The sequence below is a fragment of the Lonchura striata genome, chromosome 5 (assembly GCF_050655825.1).
Source record: "Lonchura striata isolate lonStrDom1 chromosome 5, ASM5065582v1, whole genome shotgun sequence".
Classification (NCBI taxonomy): domain Eukaryota; kingdom Metazoa; phylum Chordata; class Aves; order Passeriformes; family Estrildidae; genus Lonchura; species Lonchura striata.
The window spans coordinates 61095472-61118967 of NC_140707.1; the positions used below are offsets into that span (position 1 = coordinate 61095472).

Below are 23496 nucleotides of genomic sequence, written 5' to 3' on the forward strand. Positions count from 1 at the left end.
CTTTTCCTTTTCCTTACTCTTAGGGTGAATCTCTCTTACAGCCTTCTAAATGAGCTTGTCGATTGTTCAAGTGGGTGTATAAAAGTACCATTTTATAAAATAAGAGCCAAATAAGAGACAAGGCCAAGAGTCTTTTAATTCCTCAGGTTTGTTTTCTTACCAGAAAAAAAAAATTAAAAATAAAGAGATGGATGTTCAGTTTCCCTGCAACATTCAAACAGATGTGACAGTCTATAAACAGAAGGAAAGGAGAAAAAAGAAGAAAAGGTCCTTATAGGTTAAGCATTTTCATTCGACTTCTCTTTTGTATAATATCCTTATGCAATATTCCAGTCCCTTGGAAAAGAACTGTAGCTGTACAAACATTATTAATTTCATTTTACAAAGGTCTTCTGTGTTCTTGATTTTCCATGGGCTTTATTAGTGATTAAAACATTGTGTTTCTGGTAAGTTTTTCTAAACATAACCATAGCAGTTAATGTTCTGGACATATAGCAGATGTCATCTGCATTAGCCACTGTGTCTCTGCTTCAGAAATCAGTCATTAAAAATATCAGAACCAACTGAGAAAGAAATCTTCTCCAAAAATCCTTTACTATCCCCACACTCAGAATATCCAGAACTCACCTTATGTTTCTACAAGATTGCTTCCTAAGCAGCTTCATCTCTGGAATTATACCCAGGATGAGTTACACTCTCAGAATATTTTTAGAAAGTTTATAGGAGCTAAGAAAGGCAGAGAGGAGGAGGAACACAGAGAAAAACCAAAAATATTTTATGCTTTTGCAAGTAATTAATTCCACAATATAAAAATCTGAAAAGGAAATGGGCCTGGAGAGCAAATCTGCATGCTAATGCACGCCAATATTTAAAAACTACACAGCATTTTTTATCCCAGAATCTTAGCAAAAATGGGTATCACAGATACTGCATTTTGCTAAAGGTCACTCAGCAAGCTGAAACCTGAGCAGGAGCAAGGTGTTCTGTCTCCTGTGTCTGTATCCTACCCACCAAAAGACACCACAGCCCTGTTAAGATGAACTGCTATGAAGAGAGGCTTTTGTCTGATTAATCTTTTGTCCTGTCAGGTTCACAACACCCCTTGCAAAATTGTAGTTCAAGGTCTTCTGATGTTTACCTTACATATCAGCACTTATTTCTCTGAGGTTTTTATAACTCAGGCATGAAAAATTTGCTCCAGGGTGAAAGTTGGCATGAAAGTGTCTCCAGCCATGAGTACAGCTTTTTCTTTTTCCTTCTTTTTTTTTTTTTAAACTAAATTTAGGGAAGGGGGGGGGGGGGGGGGGGCGGGGGGGGAGGAAGCTAAACTATTTCCAAGAGCTTGCAAAGCTGGAAACACAGGATCATTTACTTGAACCAGTTTGCCCAGACCTAACTGTAATGAGAATCATACCATGCCTTAACTCAAAATGAACCCAAAGCATTGTTATTCACTCAGGCCTTTTCTCCAACAGAGTTCAGTGGGATTTGAAGGGGGTTTTGGATATTTTTAGTTTTTTGAAGTAGTCCACTGTGGTAAAATGCTAATAGCAGGAATGCTGTGAGGGCTTAAAGTCACTGGAATTTCCAGCTTATTATGATTTGGCTGAACTTCAGATAAGAGGACACCCACTTCACAGCCCTCAAATTAACACTCAAGTTCACCTGTAAGTTGTGAATCCTACCATAGCTTTAGGGAGGATACTAAAACTTGCCCCTGCTCCATATTTTTCCACAAGTGCTTCAAACATCCTGCAGCATGCAAGGTATCCTTAATCTCATGGATACCATGGGCAATGTGCTTTGCCCAAGGCTGGAATGGAAACAAGTTTTACTCTGATTTAATTTTCTTGTGTTTCTTGGCTGGGTTGCTGCCCATTCTGTCTCAAATTCACCACTATCAGATTGTCTTTGCATAGTCTATACCTGACCTTCTCCTGCAGACATGGTGTGAATGATATAATACAGGCTTCAGAGGTTCCAGAGAGGAAAAGGGTCCTTTACAAAAGCTGCTAATATGGAAAATGTCCTACATGCAGATGTATTAGATCTCAGATTAAAGATACCCTATCTGATTACCCTACCCCACCACGTGAAGTGAAGTAGGCACTACCAGATAAAAAAACATGGCCTCTGTACAAAGAGATTAAAATCTGACCTAACTCACATGGATTGCTGGCAGCACATGACTATTTTTCAGTCCAGGTCTCAACTACACAAGCACAAAATGTATTCCCACACCTTCTTACACACAAAAAGGAGACTTTTCAGTATAAAAAATGTGTCTTTAATAATCATCCAATGGACTTTTAAAACTCAGGACTTCAGACTAGGGAAGTCTGTTTTCAATAATAATAATTTTTGAAGGAACTTTAGGTAATGTAAGGGAATATAGATGTTTAGATATTTGAAAAAATAGTCTGTGTTTCCTAATTTCTAAACTGTTTACTTTTTTATGTTTTACTTTTTTTATGTTTTCCTGTCTGACTATTGTATTGATTTGATCACCAAGGCATCAAGATCCTAAGAAAGGGAATTTATTTTACAAAAACCTCCTGGCCTGTCTAAAATGTGGTACAAGATTTTGCACCATTGAATAATGGTGTTGTTAAAGTTAAAAGCTGTCTTTCCTCATAAAAATATCTTTCTGTCCTCAAAGAACTGTAGGGCAATAATCTCTCTTAATTTTAGTGTTCCTGAATAAGAGCCTAAAGATTTCCGATTCTTTTTCTTTAAGCTACCTTTTGAAAGATCTGGTGGTGACAGGCAACACCTAAGTGCCTACAGGGACAGCCAAATCTTCTACCTTTTATTTGCCTGAAGATTACTGCTTTTCCTCGTCTCATCTTTCTTCCTTCAAATGCCATAGGACTTATCCACCCTTACCTTGTCACAATGGCTTTCACAAATGCCTTCCAGGACTGGCTCTTGGAAAATTAAAGACTATTTACTTAATTCTGAAGGAGGTACAGAGACAAATTTTCAGGTAATTTGATATTTACAGGGCTGGAGCACCTTCCAGCAACAATTGCTTAAAGTTGTACAGTTATACAGTGGTCTGAAAGGGAAGAAAAATAGTTGATTACAGATAAAACAGCAGTAACTTTATAACCAGTTTTAGAGTAAGAATGCAGTTTCCAGCTGTGAAAAGTTACCAGACAGGGAGAATATGGAAGCCTGCAAAATGTGAATTCTAATCCTTTTCCAAAGTAAAATCATTAATCAGTGCCAGATTTAGGACAGTCAATGGGTGTTTTGACACCAGCTTCAATGAAGTGAGAATTCACCTAGAGCCTACTTTTTTCAGCATCAGGATTTGTAGCTGTTTCTTCTTTTGCAGATTTTAAAAACAAAGCTTTTTAATTTGTATATGTATAGTCTTCAACACTGAGAAACAACAAGGAAAAAATCTCGGAGTTGCTGATAGCTTTGCAATGTAAGAGCTTACAGGATTCTTTATATTTTTCCTGCCTAATAACTTTGGATTACTTCCTGTTTACTGTCAGTGCACCTAATGCGTGTGTCAGCTTGGTGCAGCACTGACATGATATATGCATTAGACCACACATTGATAGCAAAGGCAAAGTTACTTGATTCTGACAGGACAAGAAAATTACCCACAAGCAGTAAAATATAGGGCTGCCATGTGACTGTGTTCTGCTTCAAAACCATGTATCACATGGTGATAGCACAAGAATTAGGGGATTGTGAGAGCTGCTGGAAGTGAAAAGTCAGTTATCTGGTCCCTTTGCTTATATGTCTCAGGCATTAATATGCACACCTGCTTTAATCTCCCTTGTGTCCTGATGGGCTGCTGAGTTCTTCTTGGAGTTTTTGTGTTTTTGTGAATTGTTTCTCACCACAATCGGGCCAGTCACTACATACCTCGTGCATTGCCTTGTTTCCCTTGCAGCACCAATTCCCTTTGTTGGTAATGATCTGCTGCTCCTACCCCCACACACCCATTCTTGTTGCACTTCCTGACCTGCTCTAAATCTACCTGCCAGACTAGGAGAGCTGAGGCACCCCAGGGGAAAAATGGGCAACAGGCATTTTACTGCCAATGCCAGTACTTTAGTTTTCTCTTCAGAAAATGCAGACTTGTAATGAATTAAGACTGCAATACCTTGAAATTTATTGATGTTCTAATTACAAATCTGCAACATCCAATTCACCAACTCAGGGAAAATAAGGAAGAAGCAAATTATTATCTACAGGTAAAACAATATGATTAAGGTAGTAACAATCTCTGGCAGTTGCATGTGTTTTGTTCCCTAAGAAAATTCTGGGTTTTTATTTAGTTAATGTGAGATACTGAAGGGTAAGTCATCGGTTAAAAGTCCTATATGTGTATTTCTGCCTTTACTGTGATTTGCATAAATGCCGACTGTGCTACCTGAAAGCGTTCCTGTTCTGATTTATGGGTGTGTTTGTATTGCTCATATCATAAATCTTCTTCTCTAGGACACTTCTGTTCTGGTATTTATTGACCAAAGACAATTTGCTTTAAGAATGTTTTGAGATCTTGCCAGATATGCACTAGGGGATATTTGAGAAAATATTCAGTACTCAAGTGAATGAATCTAGGCAAGCGTATGATCTCACTACCCAGACAAACATTTTGCCATAATATTTTAGTACCCTATTTTATTAAGAGAAACTTATGTTTCCATATGCATCTATTTATCGTAGAGTCAATTCATTTAGGCCAAATCAAAATAAGTGCTGGAAGAAGATAATTTAGGTTAGCAGCCTCAGGCTGGTGATTATGGATCAGCCAACAAATCTTTAGGGTCAGATATTCTTTCACTGAATCTAACTTAAGCTTGAGTACTGTCCTGTATTGAAACAAAAGTCCCAAACATGCCCTCTGTTACCTATTTCTGGGAATTTTACTTTGAGGAGAGAATTCTTTGTTACTAATATTTTTTATCATTTCTGAAAATACATTGAAATCTTTGATTGAAAGGAACATTTTGCACAACTAGAAGATGTGCATCTTCACTGTAAGAGAGGTAGACACTAACAGGCTTTATGAAAAGTGGGAGAAATATGTTCATGAGAAACTGAGGCACAAGGAGTTGAAGGAGTGTTTGTGCAAGGCAAAATCAGTTTTGCAGTATCTGGTGGCTTAATGGTACATTTTTTGGTGCTCATGCCATAACATAGCTTTCATATGATGTTCTCACCTGAAACTGCAGTGTTAGGAAACAGAGTCACCCTCTTCAGGGTTTTACATGGCTTTATTTAGGACAAAGTCAATCTTTCCCCTGGGATTAGGCACACTTCCTTAGAAGGGAAGAGGGAGAGAGCAGGGATTCCCCACATTGTTTTCTTTCCCTGGCTGGCTATTCCTGTGCAAGACAGGGTCACAGCACTCACACTTCAGCTGGGAGATGCTGCCATCTTTGGAGAATCTCTGTATCCCTGCTGCTCCTGACTTGGAAGTTGTTGTGGGAGTCTTCAGTCCCTCCTTCCAAATCAGTTTCACTTTGCAAGAAACATCTAGAGAGTCATTTGGCCAAAGAGGGAAAGCAAGACTGAGCATGAATCTCTACCCTACAAGTCAGGGCACTCACCTGGAAGGAAGGGTACCTGGGCTCCAGTCTCCTGTTTCAATGTGTTTACATGATTTATATTAAACAGCCATTGGATAAGATACTTAAATAGTTATTAGGACAGGGATAGCAGCCTGGGTCTGCGCCCTTCCCTTCCAGGTGAGGGCCCCAAACCGCCAGAGTCATGCTCGGTCTTGCTGCCTCCCTATCTCTTTCTAATGAATCTTCAATTCTTTGATGCAAAGTGGAACAGCTTCCACAGCAAAGATGGGGAGAGCACCTCTCCCTTTGCCCCGGTTTTAGTGAGGAGGGAATCAAAGGCTCTCAGGCAGAGCAGGAAACCCCATTAAATTCTCCTGGTCCCAAGCTATGGGTTCACTGTGGGACTGGTAGCTCTGCTCTTCTGGTGGCTGTGCACACTCTGAGGTCGCCTGGCAGATTGAGCCCCTGAGGGGACCACACATGAAATAGTACCTCATCTGTAGATCCCAGCCAGACTTAAATTAAGGACTGAGCTCCTGGGACTAAGACACTTGGTGGCATGCCCAGACCTAGAGGCGCTAGGGGATCTTCTCATCCCAACAGAAGAAACACTGGGGAGGTGGCAGATGAGTGGAGGCTGGAAAGTTGTTCTCACAGGACTCAAAATCTCCCTGTCCTCGCCTGAATCTAGCCCTGGGTCACCTGCCAAAGACCACCCAGGGAAGCTGGGGAGGAGCAAGCCATAAGCAGCCATCTCCTGAGGCACAGCCAGGCACCTCTTTGCTCTTATGTGCTCCTATGCAATTTCTCAAGGAAGAAATAATCTGCAGCGAGGGTGGACGAGGCAGACTGTTCATCACCCAGCAAGATCACAGCTAACAGCCACTGCCATTTCCAGTGGATACATGTAATTAGCAACCATTCAGTAGGCAGTCCTAAATGAAAATCACAAATAGAGCTAGTGAGCTCCTGGTGGAAAGATTTAGTTATCTTTCCAAAGGAAAAAAATATGTCTCTGTGTAACCTTTCAACCCTTCTTCTCTTTCCTCCTCTTACTCTTACACTGGATAATTATTTATTTTGTAGCTTAATTAGCTAATTATGCATGTGTTATGATGCTTTTAAGCACAAAGTCAGTTTGTTTAGCTGTTGGTGGCATGTGGCTTTTGTTCAGCATCTGCGATGTCAGTTTATAACATAATCATCTTTACTTGCAGTGGTCTGAGGTGATGCAGTCTTTTCCTGATGGTAATATTTTAATTATCAGAGTAAAGTTTGAAAAAGGGCAGTGATTAACAGGGAGCTTTTTCATGTGGGTAGAGGCTAAGTGATAAATTTGTGAGGGCTCTCAGCAGCCTATCTGTGAGACAAAGTTGTGTGGCTCTCCTTTAGAAGAAGATCCTATGAGGTTTTACATAGGGTGTACTAAAAGCTACTAAGAATGGACCAAATCCACTCAGGAGTTTCTTTCCTGGTTATCACTGTATTTTCAGAAACATAAGGGACTTGAACAGGATCGCCATCCCATCAGTTCAACAGTGAAAGCATCTAGGTAGAACTGGTGCTTAGGAAGAAAATGCAAAGCAGGGTATATTGCAGGGAGCTGAGACAGGTTATCTTGCTGCCTGCATCTTCATCTTCACACAACAGCATAAGTTCCAGCTGCCTTCTCACAAGCAGCTCCCTGTACATGCAGGACATGTGTAAAAGGTCATTTCAAGAGTTAGCAGCTTTGTTTCTTATCAAATGCCCAGCCATGAAAGCAACTACAGCATGTATCAGTGGTTCACCCCCACAGCTGTCCAGTTCTCTAGTTTGTTCAGCTCAGAGATAACCAGCATGGTGCACTGTGCCAGCTCTAAACCCTGACAAATGTCTTCTGTTTGCATTTGGTTGTCAGACATAATGTATGCAGCCACAACCTGCAGTACCATTTATTCCTCCTTCTACTGGAAAGTTGAGTGAGGCTCTTAGGTTCTTTTCCCCGGTGGTAAACCCTAGCTATTTCAGTTAGGAAACTGGTCTCCCTCAATTCCTTATCTAGTCAGCTGAGCTGCTCAAGAGGACTATTTAGAACATATGAATTAGTTTCTCCTGAGAATTACACTTTAAAGAGCCTGTCTTAAGCAGAAACAGTACAGCTATTAGTTTACAGTACTCAGTGCTTGAAAGCCCTTTCATATTCACAAAATAATACTCTACACATTACAATATGTTCATATATTAAGAAATAAATTTTCCCCTGATTCTATTAATTTGTCCATCAAAAACTGTGCCTGGTACCTGATGACTGCAGAAAGAAAAAGGTATAGCCTTGAGTAAATCCCTGAGAAACCATAACATGTACAACAGTTCCTACATTGGCTTTGAGACTGAAATGTTGCTCTATGTTTTTAAGCTCACTGACAGTTTTATGATTTAAAGGCATTTTTTCTATCTCTTTCCCACCCTCCCATTCACGTATTCTTCACGGTGGTTCCTGTGCAACAACACTCAGTAATAATTCTTTCCCCTAAGGGATCAAGGAAGGAAATTCGACAAGTCACTGCCTCTCCCCTTACTTTTTTTTTCCCTGGTTTTTCTTTTTTTTTTTCTTTTTTTTTTTTTTTTTTTTTTTTTGTTTGGTTATTTTTTGTTTGGTTTGGATGGTGTCTGAAATGGGCTGGAATGCAAATGGAAGATATTTGGCAGGTTGACATTTGTCTGCAAAGCTAGGCACCAAGCCAGAAGCATGGAGCAAGCTGGAATGGGTTTACATAAAGTGGGAGCAATAGTGCCAGAGCACACCAATACATTTTCCACTGAGACTCATAGGCAGCCCACTCAATACTTCATTAAGGGTGAAATCCAGCACTATTTGAAGAGCCATAGGAAAGACCCTGTGCACCAATTAAGTTCTTGAGGCCTCTGCACTGGTCTGAACTTGACCCAAAAGAAGAATTGTTCACTGAGGAAAAGATGTTATTACCCAAATTACAGTCTGCTCTTATGAGAAAGAGAGACTGTGCTGGCATATGGTTGGAAGCAACACAACCCTTCTATACAATCCTTCATAGATGATTCCTTGCAGAATATTCAATGCAAACAGACTCTTGTCCATCCATGAATAAATCTTACAAGGTGGAAGAGTCCAGACAACCAAAAACACAGAATATTTCCAGGAAGAACCCTAGAATCAGATCTTTCTTTATATGGGAATACAGGAGTCACTTCTACTCTGCAGAGCACCCAGGGCTGGCTGTGATGAGGTGGCTCAGAGCAGCATCCCAGGGTCTGTTTTACAAACACAGATATTAGTTTTTCTGAATCTCTTTCTGCATGAATACAGGATGAACACAAGGGTGGCAGGCACGATACAGCATTTACCACAGATAAGAAGTGTCTGCTAACACTGCAATACAGATTTTGCAAAAGAAGTTTGCCTAAGTTATTCCCTTATTTATATCTATATGACAGGTAAGAACTTAGTGGCTCTCTACTGCAGTAGGAAGTTAGTCTTAGATGGAGGATATCTTTTTATTAACAAGGTCAACACTATTATTTCATATGGGTTGCATGAACACTCATTTGTTTGTATACAGTGCAAGGAATACTGAATATTTTAATTTCTAAACAATGGGGTGGCATAATGTCAAAGAGACACAGAGAGACAGGGGGAGCATAGGGAATTCTTGTAAAAGCCCCAGAGCCTTTTCACAGCAAACCAGTGATAATGCAAGCTAATGGTTTCTGTAATATGAACCAGGATAAGGTCAGTTTAAGACAAATTTTTAGCTTCCATTAAAGGGCAACTGCTCCATAAATAAATCTCTTACATAGTGCATTAGATTGAAATGTAGGGTTGAATAGCAAATGGTAGAAATATGGTTTTTCTTTTTAATTAAATACCTCTTCATACTTACATAGATATACCAAAGAGGATGAGTACAGGGACTTACCAAACAATTTGTGAGTTCAACCCATCAATTGAATACTAACCCCTTGATGAACATGTTTAACTCCCATTAGTGCCACTGGGAGCAACAAGACTGCACCAATGGAGAGAATTGACCTCAGTCTTTATGCAAATGCATACAGTTTCCATTGAAATTAAGGTGTTTTTAAGAATGTGGGGTTAAGAAAAATACAGTCTGCACAATGAAAGTGAATCAAATGTTTACATTGTAAAATTGCTTTTACTGTCTATGACAAGGAAAATTAGCTCTGTAAAGTGCCAGTACTAAAATGAATACTTGAATATACTTGATGAGCATAAGATCCCTGCACACCTAAGTCTAGATTGATAAAAAAAATCACATATGCAATTGAGCTAAATTTTTTTTTCCTTCCTCCTGCAATTGCTGTCATGAACCTGTGAGCTGAGGTGATAATTCCATAATTTGCAGAAGTGTCAAATGAAAGAAAATATTCTCTAGCATGTGGGCATGGTGCATCCAGCAAGAGAAGTATTAGAGAAGGTAATAGAAATGGTCTTGCTCCAGGCCAGCATTCTGTAGTCCTCAATCAAGACTTTGGATTTCAAGGTCAGAAAGGGATATTGTGATCATCTAACATACACAAAAGGACTGAGGTCTTTCACAAATTAAATGCTAAAAAAATGAAAACAAAAAAACTTTCTTGGATGGAGAATTCACAACACATCATAATTACAGTCCTTACCAAAACAACAAACAACTATTCCCTCAAGATGTGTACCACTGAAAATGAATATGCTTGGGTTTAAGCATTATATTTTATTATAACCTGGTCTGCATAATTTACGAACTCTCAGCACAAGAACTGAATGGGACTTTTTCATGATTGTCCAGACAAAAGAAGGGGAAGAGAGAGGACATTCCTCTGAAAGGTGGGACAGCCACATTACATCCCAATTTTGCCCAAACTAGAGTTAATGGATTTGAGCTTCATTGCCACCACAAGGCACTGGGTACACTGGGGAATGGAGTAGCATCCAGTCTGCTACCCATTGTAATTGTGTCAGTTGATAAAGCACTCCCTAGAGCCGGCTTGAAGCTTTTCTACATGGATGGCCATGGAGATTGCATAAAAATCCTGGACAATGGTAGAATTGCACTCTCCATCAGGAAGTAAAGCTGAGGAGGTGGAGTCATGAGCTCTTCAGTAGCTTCAGTCCCAAGGTTATGTTTTGCAGTTATGCAGTGGCTTGTTTTCTAGGTCTGCCTACAAACACTGGCAAAAAATGGTGCAAATTGCAAACAATGAGTGGGAGAAGTGTATGTACATCCTACTGTATTTTCTTCACAGGTTTTATCTGTGCCTGTTTCCTCTGTGATGTTTTGTGAAAGCTTTCTCCAAGGTGGCACAACCTGAATATTATTTGTAGTTTTATTTGTAGTGTATTACCTGAGAAAGTAACAAAATGGGGACAAAAATTATAATGAAATCTAACAGGTCCCAAAACATCAGGAAACTGTATAATTGTTTTAAATCAGAATGGAAGCTGGGACAGAGATCTTTCAAATTTGGGTGGCTCACAGAGAAAAACACTGATTTGTGCCAGCTATGGAAATGCATTGCCCTCAGTGGGATCACAAAAATATGTGTAGAGAGACACAATCCATGGACAGCTTATTTAAGCAGATGGCTTCATTTTGGGGGTGTACTGTTTGCCTAGCACATTATAACTCTAGCAAATGAGATTTGTATCACTTTTCTTATCGAGTTATGACCTGTATTTTCAAATGTGGGTGCTTACAGTTAGCAGTTAAATAAGTGCCCTGATTTCCAAAGCCATAGAAGAGGCATAAGGATGGCTCTTTGTTTTCTTTTTTAGTTTGTTTGGTTTTGGATTTGGTTTGTTTAGATTTTTTGTTTTGAATTCTTAAGATGTCACTCAATCCTATAGAGATTTATGAATCATCAGGGATCTCGAACATCACTTTCTTGACCAAAACAATCACTGGAGTTCCATGTTTAGAGATATTATTAGAAGCAGGGAAATGGGATATATTCACCACACAGTTAGGTTCATTTGGCAGCAATTATCTAATATGCAGGTAGAAAAAGGATTGCTATATGTTCCCAAGCACCTTTGCAGAGTATACACTGTTTTAACTCCATCTTAATTTATGTCTCCTAACTTTATTAGATGTACAAAGCTTATGGTCCTAGAATATAGAGCAATACCCTGAGAATTCAAATTTATCAAAATTAGTTCAGTTTTGACCAGTAATTTGGACCAGATGACCTCCAGACATTCCTTCCAACCAACATTATTCTGTGATTCAAGTTAAACCTTGTGTAGTTTGATTATGAAGATGATTTGGGGGAAGTCAGAAATGTTGGCTAAATGATGGCAGCTCCTGAGCTACCAAGAAATTTAGAAAACCCCAAAGAGGCTTTTAATTTTGTAAAGCAAAGAGAAGCAATAAAAAGGACACTCAATCTTACCAGATAATTATTCAAAAAAATAGGTCAAAACTACAGATGGTGGTGGATAGGAAGAGAAGTCTAGAATAACCTTCCAAGTCACTGCAGTGGCAGCAAAACTCCTGTCAAAAGCAGCATAGTAAATTGATCAGGGTGAGATGGGTTGACCTTGGCTGGATTCTAGGTTCCCAACAAACTGCTCTATAACTTCCCCTTCTCATCTGGAAAAGGGACAGAAACTATTATGGGAAAAACTCGTAAATTGAGATAAGGCAGGTTAGTAAAGTAAAAGTCAATGGTTTTGCTTCCAGAAAGAATGAAACAAAGATTTTATTCTCTTTTTCCCATCAGCATGTGATGTCCGGCCACTTGCCAGGCAGCGGGGCTGCAGCACATGTATTTAGATTTCCCACTCTCAGTCTACTGGCAGAGCTGGGGGTTGAAATGTTGGAGACAGAGCATTGAAGCTGCTGGAGCACTCCTCAGCAGTAGCCAAAACACTCATGTTGATCACTTTTCCAGCTACAAATGCAAATCACAGCATTTGAGGGCTGCTATGGGGAAAAATAATTGTATCTGTCTCAGCCAGACCCAATACACAGGGCAAAACACAATAATGCACAATGAGATGAACTTCACGGGTATTATTGGTATCAGAGCCCTTAGGGTAAAACCTCACTACTGAGATGATTACCCTGGTCAGAAACCAGATTGAAAAAAACTCCTGAAAAAAGAAAAGCAGTAAGGAGTAAGTAGTTCTTCATGGAAGTTCGAGAAAGTAAAGTATTCTCCACAGAAGTCTTCAGTGCTATTTTAGCTGAGAAACACCAGTTCTGAAACACAAACCTCCCAGTAGGAGAAACAAAGCTGTCGAATTCTTCTGGATGAAGATCAGTGCAGTGTGAGCCTGGTGATCAGAGGGGCTCTCTCTTCTCTTATCCAGAAGGGATGTGGCAATTCAGATTATAAAAAAGATACAGAATCAGAATCAAAGCAGGAACCTGGGAAGGGATATTTGCAATGTGTTCATTGCTCCATATGCTCCCATGAATTTCAAACTCCCTGCCACATATTTTACACTACTTAATGTGACATCTTTCATTAATGGGAGGCCAAGTCTCATTCATTTTTCTCATGTGACTTAGCAGGAACAGTTCTATTTATTGGTGCATGAAAAGTTTGGCCTCATAAACTACCAAAGAAGAAATCAACAGGTCTGCATTTGGCTTTCTGCAGCCTGCTCAAGGATTACACCAGCTTGAAAACTGAGAGTCACTAGTAACAAGGAAGGTGACTTTTCACAGTCACATTCCCCCAGAAAGAAAAAATAAAATGTTTTCCTTCAAAAAAAACTCCAAACACGTGAATCCATGATGAGTGCTAGAATTTCTATAGATACCTGTTAAGTATTTGACAATTTATGATAATGAGCTATGTCATTTCTATGTAAGTATGACATGTATTTTATTTTTTTATATAATTTTATTCCACGAAACATCAATATGGTATTGGTGAAGGTTTTTCCAGAGAATCATATGACCATTAAAACATTACAGATCAAGTTTATGCTGTTGAAAGATATGAACTCAACCTTACATTAACCTAGAGCTTTTACCAATTCATACCAATTCCAAAGCCATGACAGGAATTAGACAGATGTAACCTGACTCCTCTTTACTTAGATTTCCATGGAAACCACTTTTCATTACTCAACCAGGTCCCAGAATCACTTTTTTCCCCAAAGATACCAAGGTCAAATCACAATAAATGTTTAATCATCAGTAATGATTTTTTAAAATAAAAACCACAATACTCCTACTAGCTTAAAAAGCAAGCAAGTGAAATATTGACTAATATGCATTTATGACCTTTTAATATTTCCAGATCTAATAAAATAATAATAATTTTTGTTAAGCAATGTTATGTATACTAAGTATGATCACTGATCCAGTCCATGTTGAGACAGTGGACGTCACAATTATTTCTATATCCAAGTATATTTGAAATTTAAACTCAAAAGAATTGGCAATATTAAGAATGCATAATCAAGGTTTAAATGTAACAGATATAAGTGTCGGAAGCATATTTTTCTTCTCCCAGCACTTCTGTGAAATTCTTAAATAAATATTTTCTAGATATATCTGTTTGGTGGCATAATGTTGATTAATAAATTTCTGGACGCTTTTGATTTACAGGCACATTTTTGCTATGGTTAAATACTCCTCTTAAAAAATTCTAGTACAATAAGGATTATTGAATTCAACATCTTTTTTTTTTTTTTTGTCCTGGTTCAAAATCTGCTGAGATTTGTCTTCAAAAATAAGTATCTCAGTGATAAGTCTAAATATGCTTGGTCTGTTCTTTTCTGAAGAATCACTCAGAAGTTCAATTAAACATACTGCAATCAAAGAGAGATGTCAACTCTCTTCAAGGACTTGAAGTGAGGAATTTTGTTTGCATGTTTTTCTTCTTACTAAGATTGTAGCTTTCAGAGGCATTGATTTAAAATGAGAGTTTTTGTTTGCCAAAATTAAAAAAAATTGCATCAGGGAAGAGAAGGATTCTCAAAGGGTGTAAATTAGCAAAGTTGATTTAAAGTTGATGGAGGAATATTCATTTATATAAACTGTCATTCTGAAACAAGCTGTACATATTTTAACTGGGAAACCTTCACAATTTTACAAATTATTCCATTTTATATCTTATGTTTCTCATGATTAACAGAGTTGTCTCATATAATAGATGCTGCTGTTTTTCTTGTTGAAGAATATATTGGTGAAAAGCATCGCAAGGAAAAACAATATCTTGATATAAAGGAGTTCACTTTATTTTCTTAATGGCTATTACAGAATTCAGCAGCAATAAGGTATTTTGAGACTTCACTGTCCAAATAATATTAATATGCAGAAGTGGGAAATGAACATCAAGTTATTCAAAATCAACACTGTCCAGGCAGAAACTTGCATCTCAGAAAATAAATTACTTGTAAAACTAAATGTCTATGTGAAATATTAAAGTTTAGAACCATTCCGTATGACCCATTTTAAATACAGTCACCCAACTTATGCTGCTTCTTCTCCAACCATATCTGAAAGTGAGCAGGCACACTGCATCAATCAAAAGGAAACTGCAGTGAGAAAAATAATCCCCCATCAAAGTAAAATATATAAATACATAAATAAAGACAGTGTTACATAAAATATCAGCAGTACTGAAAAGTATTTAAATGAGTGTTTAAAAACTTTGGGGTATATTTTTCTTCCTCCTTCTGCCTCTCCCAATTCCCTCTCCAGCCTGGGCCTGTTTTATTTGGTGCTTAAAGAGTCTGGTATATTAGGCAAATATTTATGAACTTGACTTTAGCCAAAATCCTGTTCACAGCTGCACCTGAGAGTTACTCCAGCCTTGGATTGGAACAACTCTTGGGGATCAGCAAATTGTTTGCACAGCCACGGACGGGGAATTAAAAATCTTGTTGAATCAGGATTAGCAGTCTGCATGAGGAGGAGGAGGAGGAGGAGAGCTCATTTCCATAAGCTCTTCATCTCCCAGGCTGCTTCTCAACTCTCTGTGGCCTGCAGACGTGTGACCCAAAAATGGGAAAAAAAAAATTGTATGATTGAGAGAGAAAAAATGAAAATGAAGAAAGAAGGGGCTTTTGCAATAATTAAAACTTTGCCTTTTGTGCTGGGCAGGGTCTGAGCCACCTTTCTGACCTTTCAGATAGACTCAAATGATTTCCCACAATTGGAAGTAAGTAACAGTGTCAAGACAGATTCTGACAGTACAGCTGAACCTTTGTTCCTGCCCCAAGCAGTGTTGCCAAGCAGGTTAAACTTTGTGGGGCCCTGTTTTTTTCTGTGTTCTTGTTAATGGTAGAAGAGCTGTGTCTGCTGTGTGAAGTCCCACATCTCACATCTGTTGAGTCACCTACCTACCTAAGCCTCCCAAGGTCTGGGCAAGAGCATGCTCTCTGATAAATAGGGGCCCTTAGCTGCTTGCTATTTGCATGGGCATCAACAGCATTTAAATCCAAACCAAAGCACACCACTGTGGCATGTATGGGTGTCTTTCATCCAAGAAGAATGGATAAAGCTGGCTAAGTTAACAAACTATTCAATGACAGTTGCCCTAAATTTGTAGAGAGCTAGCAGTGTAATCATATGAACTCCATTTTCTCATTAAGAACAGGAGCACGAGGTCTCTTACTCAGGAGAGTAAAATACACATTCCCACAACTGTCAGGAGATGTATTCAGTAAAACCTGAGGCTGGGATGTCTCTAGGGTCTCTATCACCTACTCAAATTTCTTCATGACCGCTGCCAATACTTTCTCTCCTGACTATAACCTGGATGGTTGAAGGGTACCAAGTTTATTTTGAAACAAATCAAACCACAGGCAGATGAAAATGTACATATTTAAAATGTATATTTGAATATTTGAATATATTTTAATTCTATTGATTATGAAAAAAAAAAGAAGTGCAAGGTAACAAAGATAGGCTTTGCAAAATCCAACTCAAAATGACTGTGGACATGTGTGTAAAGCCAGACAAAAGCAAATTATGTTTTCCACAACTAGATTTTTCTTGTGCTTATATTTGCTATCCCAGAAGAGCCAACTTAACAACTCCTTCAGCATTAATTGGCAGCTATATAGCTAAATCTCTGCTATGCTCTGTGGACCAGACTATGTCCTTCTCTGTGACAGCTCACCCCATTGATGGATATTCTAACAACTGCAATTGTAGAATCAAAAGTAGAAATCAATTTCTGAAGGGCTCGAAAGAAGAAAATCACACATATCCCAGCCATGTGGTCACTCCAATCAACTATCCTTTTATAAGCTGCATTAGAAACTTTACCTAGAGTTTGAACAGCTCAGAAATTTGGCCCATTTTCAAAACTTGATTTGCTTCAATACTGCTAAAGCCCATTAACGTTCTTACGATTTGACAGACAACTTTTCTCTTTTTTTTTTCCTAATTGAAATTCTTTCTTTCCTCTTTCCTGTCCCATAGAAGCTGCTTTTTCATGTCCCTGAAGTGCTCATTTGAAGTGATCTTTTCGATCACACTTCCCCTTCTGCTGCCAACACTTACACATTTGAAGTCCATCTCGGTTATGACTATATATCATTTTAAGCACTTCTGCAATCTTCTTGCTCCTAGAATGCTCTGAAGGCTGAAAAGACCCTTAAAATCACCGAGGCAATCCTCATCACCTTTTAAATTGCAACTGTATGTCCAGGCTGTCACACAGGTCACAGAGGCTGTGCTACATTTACCTAGGATACTCCTACATTTGCTATCCTGGATCTGATGGTTTTTGCTGGTTGGAGCCATTGAGAGCCCAGTCATCAGATCTTTGTCCACAGGAGAGGGCCAACATGAAGGACACATCCCAGGATGCTGCTGCCAGTCTTTCCACATTACATATTGCCCATTTCAACTGTTACAGCATCTGCTGTACCCAAATCCAATGAGGACTCTTTAAGATTGGTGTCTGTCATTTCTTCAGTAGGAAATTTTTTGTTTTAGTTCTCTTTTACACTGTTCTGACCTTTATGCTTGTATCACTATATTCTTTCATTTGGTATAAAGTACCTGAATTACAGGAGAGATTTTTATAACTCCTCTTTTTTTTGTACTTTGCTTGACATCCCAAATCTCTGATTTCCTTCTGAAATCTCACCTCTTCAATTCTACTAACCAACAACAGGCAACGTTCCCCAGCACCACCTCCACCACAGCATCCCTTCAGTGTGGCCTTCCCAGCAAGAAGCAGAAATTGCCTCTCCCTCCTCACTCATTGCAGAGAAACCTGTTTCAAGCTTTGGTTTGCCTGAAATGGTTTTTTCTGCTCAGGAAATATCCATAGAGGTAGATCACACCTTCTCCCTCCTCTACTGCAGCTGTTCCTCCAGCCACAGCAGCCACACAGCAGAGTGGCTGAGACTCAGAGTCTGTCAGTGAGTGCACTGAACCCTAACAGCTGATGAATCCAAAAGTTTCTCATGCAGTCCATATTGTTTTCTTGGCAGTAGCACTAAGGTGACAAGGACGTTGCTCACAGTGATACCAAAAATAGATAAATTGATACATACTAGAGTGGGCTACAGATCTTCAGTATGTTTTTGCAGATTTTTTTTTTTTTTGCTTTTGTTGTCTTTAGGACTGGTGCAGTGGCACATTACATTAGTGCAAACTGGTGCTGATGCTCAGAGGCTGTGCCCACTCTGTCAGTATTCAAAATATTACCACAATCTGCAAGTAAGCAATAAGATATGACAAGGAGTGTGATACTGTAACATAACAATGTACCTCAAGGGACACCTGTGAGGGAGGAGGTGAAACTGAGTGTATTCAAATGCCCAAGGTGTGATTTTTATCTCAAACCATAATGTAATAAGATGTGAAAATAAAAAGGCACAGAGCTGAAGCAAACCATGTCTTTTTTAGAATGTCAACCTGCTTATGTGGTATGCTGTAAAATTTCTTGTGTGATTTCCTGCCTTCTAAATAGAATACTTAAAGAATTATTTGAGATAATTTACATTAGTGTGTTTCTTTTTAAAAAATCCATTAGCCATGGTATGCCTGGATTCCTTATGTGGATTGTGCTTCAAGAATCCCTTATGCATCCAATATTTTTTGCCAATGTACCAAAACCTCAACATGAGAGAAATTGGCTCAATCCTTTGTTTCAATTTAAATATAAGGGATTTAGAAGCACCAGAAGAAAAATGCAATACACAAGCAGTTGTCTACTTTCATAACAAGTCCATTCCTTTCTTGATGATATTTTGCAAGTGTGTCACTAACACAGGTACTACACATGCCTGAAATCCTCCCATGTGATAAAAAATTTAAATTTGCTTAAGCAAAACTAAAACACAGTAACTTACAAATTCCTTGAGGATCATTTCAAGGAAAACCATTCTCCATAATTTTAAGTTTTTGTGCACCTACAACACAAATCTGAGGCTCCTAGTTGACAGAAAGTTGAATATGAGTCAGCAGCGCCCTGGCAATCAGGAGGCTCAAATTTTTTCTGGGTGCATCAGGTCCAGCATCAACAGCAGGGCCAGGGAGGAGATTTTCCTGCTCTGTCCTGCACTGGGGTGGCCCCACCTCGAATGCTGGGGGCAGTTTTGGGTACCACAATATAAGAAAGATAAAAATATATTAGAGTCTGTCCACATATTCTGGGATTCTGTGAAATCATAAATATAAAATAATTTTCAAATAAGGCATGATGAAAAGATGCTGTCAGAAGATTTGAAAGCTGGGAAGCTCATAGTGGCCTGTTACCAAGTAACCTCAGTTCTCAGTGACTTCAGTCTCAAAACAGACATCATGTCATTACATGGTCAGGTAACGAAGGATGGCATACTTTCAACAGCAGATGATAGCTCTTGCTATCAGGCTCTTCTATCAAATCTCAGAACCATTTATTTTCAGATTTTAATTCAAGAGTTCTCCATTTAATCCATTGCTATTTTAGAAAAAAAATTGTATTATTCAACTTGAATGGACATCATCACAAATGTCTATTTTACCAATACAGCAAACCTCAGTCTATGCTCTCTCCAAAATATGCCACTGATTGTATTTCATGAAAATAGAAGAAAACTTTAATGCAAATACAGTCCAGTCACCAGCAAGAGATTTAATCTAATTGTTGCGTAGACAATAACTAATGCAGGTCTTATAATGATTATATGCAGGACTTTTTGAAGCATTGAGTTTCCACTGAGATTAAACATCTCAACTCTAGAAATATGCTATGTCTGTTTACTTGCAATGCCTGAAACCATTTTTTAAGCATATATGCCCATGAATATTTCCCCTGAACAGTTAAGCCTTGTTCACTTTATTGGTAGGACTCAGAGGAACAAAGTTTGAGAGGAACTCTTGATTTGGAGCTGCTGTTATTTCTGGTTGCCAGTATTTAATGATGCTGGTCTATTTGAGATCAGTGGGAGAGGCTCTCTGTCCTTATTTGTGGCACCCCCAAATGTTCACAGGCATTGCTCTCCTTGCTCTCTAGCCCACGTAAGTCTCTGAGTACTTGTACAAAGCAAATAATTATTTCTGTGTTGTCTTCACCTTACAGGGACTCTGCTACCACAAGTTCAGCAGAGCAGGCATATATATTCTCCTCAGATGGGAGAACCATTTGGGAAAAAGCAGCCAGTTTGTGCCTTAGAGCATGGTAACATTAAAATCAGAAACAAAGTTGTGTTTCCTATAGAGTGTGCTATAGCAAATGTCAAAAGGAGAAATAATACAAAAGTTTGAGCTATTTTTCTACATTAAAGGCCTTGTAGTAATTTCCACAGTACCATCCCCAGTGTTAATCCTGACTTCAAATGGGATAATTGCATTTTACCAACCTGAATTTCTGTTCTGGAGCTCAGTTGGATAGACTAACTTTTTTTGCTGTCAGAATTTGAATGTTGTTTAGGGATGCAATCTGGTTTTTTTTAAAAAAATTGTTCTGCTCTTCAGAGATTCGTAGTAATTCAGATACTGAAATGGTTAACATTAGAGCACTACATATAAATAAATAAAGGAATTTCAGGAGTGGTTGAAGTGATTCCTATACACATGCACACTCATGACCCTTCAAGATGAGATGCAGTGTATGAGACACTGTGCTGTAAGACACTGAGATGTTATTATGCTTTGTATGGAGGACGCTATATAAAATATTAATGTCTTTCATTAAAATTACTCTTAATGTCAATATGTAGTGTGACTGTGCCATGATTTCTTACGTTAGTAGGTGCTTTACTAGAAGTTATAACTTTACACTATTCAACCACAATAGTCTCTGTAGTAAATGTATTGCCTTTGTTATCAACTTACTTATGCCCCATGAAAAACCATTGCTATGGTGATGAGAATTTTATGGTACAGTATTTGCCTAATTATAAAACTGTTCCCTAACAGAAGCGCTAATGTTATCTTCAACAGCAAAATCCATTTTCAAAATTAAAATATATGCAAATAATTGATCCATAACTCTCATCACAGTACTTTTATTGATAATTATTTCTGTGTATTAAAAATGTTCACAGCAAATGTAAAAATTATTACAATGGGTGTTTAAGAGACCTTATTTCTACAACTCTAAGGCAATGTGTACCTTTTTTATTTGCTGATGGACTGTGTGCTGTTAAAGTGAAAAAGTTACAATAGAAATAAAATTATTCTGATTGTCTATAGTGCATAATCTCATGTGAAAGAAAAATGCAAGATCTGGGTTCATTAAGCATTTATTTGTAAATAGCATCATCTCTTGAAAAATGACACATTTAGTTCTCTGACTTTATTACCAGTTCCATGAGGCTCAATGTTTTTCTTCAAATTATTGTGATTATTATACTCTGTCTGAGAATCTGACACCTGCTGTTTCAAAACTTGATCACAAATGTTGCAGAATATATATCAGATACTACATACGAGAGACAAAAGACTCAGACTACAATAATGTGGGAAGATAAAAAAAACCTAAAAAACCAAAACCAAAATTGTTCTTCCACATAAATAAAATCAATCAAATCAGTTATCTAGAATATGAAGAGAACATGTTAGGTGGATTTAAATTAGTATAATGAAATTTATAATGGAATGGTAAGAAGAAGATAAAAAAGATCCTACTAGCAGAAGATATAATTTTGGTTGAATCCCGTAACAAACTGTAGGAAAACAATACTAACAGGGATACAACTGACAGTAGGAGGGATAAGCACACAACACCAGAAATGCTTGAATTAAGAAGAATGGAACATCGTTAGATAATAATGGGTAAGAACAATGTGTGTAATATTGTACTTTACTTTTCATTCATTTTTTAAGTGGTAAAAAGACAGGGCACCTAATATAGTTTAATATCTACTGTGTTACAGTGAACATAATAGTGATGTTTAATCTGAAAGTCTCTATTTTTTATTCCTTTTTCTCTTAGTTTATTCTTCTTTTCCTTGTATTTATAAGTGGCTGGCTTAATTATTGTACTGTTAACTTCGCATAGTATTTCTGAGATGCTTGCTTATAATAGTAGCTTCAATACATAAATCAAAATAATGGAAAGCATTGTATTGATGATTATTCAAATAACATCATCCATTAACAGCCTGTGCATCCTGTAGGTTAAGCAGTGTTTCAATTTGATGGAGCAATTAGATGTGATCTTAACTTTGAGCATGCACTGAAGTCTGTCTGCAATAACATAAATATTTAGGCATATGCTTCAACTGGAATAAAGTGCATATGTAGGGTTAAACAGATGCTTTGCTGAGGCACAGATTCTAAAACTGTGAGCCTGATCCTTGATCTATTGAAGGCTTTCAACTCTGCTGGATGTTAGTTCTTTTATTATGTGTAAAGCTGTCCAGGGAGGATGAGATACTGACCCTAAAATGAATAACAGTACATTCAGCCAATGTTTTTGCTCATGTCTGCTTTGAATAGAGATGGAATAAAATTAATGTCCGAAATCTGCCATATTTGAGAAAAGTAAAAAAGGTCAAAACTGGGGGGTCTGCACTTAGATATAATACCAGTTTCTGTCTTTTATCTAAAGGTTATTGATGTCAGATACAGGTAAGAGCTGATTCTAGACTGCTTTGGTTTTTATTTACTTAGGGTATTTTGTAATGCATTGTATTTCTGCAGCACAAAAACTGGTGCTTGCATAATTTCTTTGGGAAAACAAAAACAGAAAGGAACTCCTGTGTAATCAGGTTCAGTTTATGGCTAATGGAGGCAACTAGGTCATATAGTTCTGAATAAATTTATCAAGATCTTTGTTTAAACCCATTAGATTTTTTTTTTACCCTTCATAGCTTGTATCTGGAAACTGTTCCAGAACTTCAGTCCTCTATTAGTTATAAATCTTCTCTTTCTGTCCTAGATGTGTTTACAACCAATTTATACCCATTTGATCTTATGCCAACATTGTCTTAGATTTTAACCCCTCTCTAGTAGAAGAAACATAATACAATTTTAAAGGAGAAAAGGGAATTAAGTTTTTGAAAATCTGTAATGTTGACACTGTTAAAATATAGAAAATAGAACATACTCTCACATTCTGATTTTGGAGTACTTTTACTCACTTTCAGAAGCCACTGTCAAAATCTAAAACAAACGGTTTGCTTTTAAGTGTGGACATAAACATATAAGCATAGACACCTCTAAAGATAAACAACCAAACATCTATCCCTATAATTAATCACCCCTAAATAAAGATGTAGCTGTGTTATCTTCTTTCTAGCCCTCCTTAGCAGTTATTTTGAAAGGACACTGGTCAAACCACTGGTCTCTGGGGGTAGCCCTTGTTTCTCACAGACAGAAGACTCAGGAAACTAGCTTCCAAAATATTCAAGGTTTCTGGATTGTGCCAGTTTAAGATTATTTGCACAAAAGCCATTGTTCTGAGGGTTTTTCCCCTATCATTGAAATAGGAATTTTCATGTAACAGAGTTTTCATTACAAAAATGGGGAGTTGTGTTTTTTTTTCCAGGGGTTTTGGGGTTTTTTCTTCTTTTAAGAAAAGT

At 37.9% G+C, this 23496-nt stretch overlaps 1 long non-coding RNA gene across 1 annotated transcript in view; it reads left to right on the forward strand.

Annotated features, from left to right (window-relative positions):
- The first annotated feature begins 1319 nt into the window (after positions 1-1319).
- The window catches only part of LOC110481157 (uncharacterized), a 120911-nt gene continuing 98734 nt past the window's right edge, over positions 1320-23496 (forward strand). Inside the window, exon 1 of the long non-coding RNA XR_002467216.3 lies at positions 1320-21745. This is a non-coding gene — a long non-coding RNA (uncharacterized LOC110481157). The remainder of the gene's footprint in view (positions 21746-23496) is intronic.